This window comes from Mandrillus leucophaeus, unplaced genomic scaffold (genome assembly GCF_000951045.1).
Source record: "Mandrillus leucophaeus isolate KB7577 unplaced genomic scaffold, Mleu.le_1.0 Scaffold71, whole genome shotgun sequence".
Lineage (NCBI taxonomy): Eukaryota > Metazoa > Chordata > Mammalia > Primates > Cercopithecidae > Mandrillus > Mandrillus leucophaeus.
Window position 1 is genome coordinate 1,211,602 of NW_012107697.1, and position 945 is coordinate 1,212,546.

General features: G+C 40.8%; 1 protein-coding gene across 2 annotated transcripts in view; it reads left to right on the forward strand.

The window, feature by feature from the left end:
* UBE4A (ubiquitination factor E4A) overlaps window positions 1-945 on the forward strand; it is a 51,610-nt gene that overhangs the window by 9,175 nt on the left and 41,490 nt on the right. The window lies entirely within an intron of this gene.

Consider the following 945-nt stretch of genomic DNA (forward strand, 5'->3'; position numbering starts at 1 on the left):
TTTTTTTTTGGAGTAGGGACAGAGTCTGACTGTGTCACCCAGGCTCTGCTCTGGAGTGCAGTGGCGTGATCTCAGCTCATGGCAACCTCCATCTCCTAGTTTAAAGTGATTCTCCTGCCTCAGCCTCCCAAGTAACTGGGATTACAGCCTGGCTAAGGCGTGGTGGTGTGCGCCTGTAATCACTTTTAGTAGGGTTTCACCACATTGGCCAGGCTGGTCTCAAACTTCTGACTTCAAGTAATCTGTCCACCTTGGCCTCCCAAAGTGCTGGAATTACAGGCGTGACATATTGCACCCGGCCCTGAAAATAGGAGATTATAAATCCCGAGTGACATTATTGAATATTAAACAAAATATTTAGGTTTCATTTTATCAGACCTTTAGAGTGGGTGATTATCTAGGTACTCTTATTTACTTTGGTAAGTGCATTGAACAAATCTAAAGTTTGTACACAGATTTGACGTACCTGTGAAAAAGATGAGCTTAGTGAAAGGTAGGTGAGAACCTTTTTGTTTTTCACAGATAGTAGAGATGACAACAGAGACTTATTTCCATCCACCATTCTACACATGCCAAGATACCAAAGAACCAGCGTCTAGCCTGGTAGCTTGACCTTCCACTGCAACCTAAGACAAGTAGTAAAGCCCTTACCTTGAAGTAGGATCATGGTCACGGTGATGCTGTTGATTACAAGGAGTTCAGAAAGAACTATGTGTAAGATTGAAGCCATTCAATAACTACTTATTTAGGATTGTGTGATTGTGATGTATAATGCTAGACACAGAAGAGAGAATAATCAGATATGTACATGTAATCAGAAGAGCTTACAGCCTAGCAATGCAGAAGATCTGCTTAGAAATACAATGCAGAAAGTTTAAACTCCTAGTAAAAGTAGAGGTAAAATGTAGAAAGCTAGCTTCTTTATACAGTGCAACAGTATAGTAT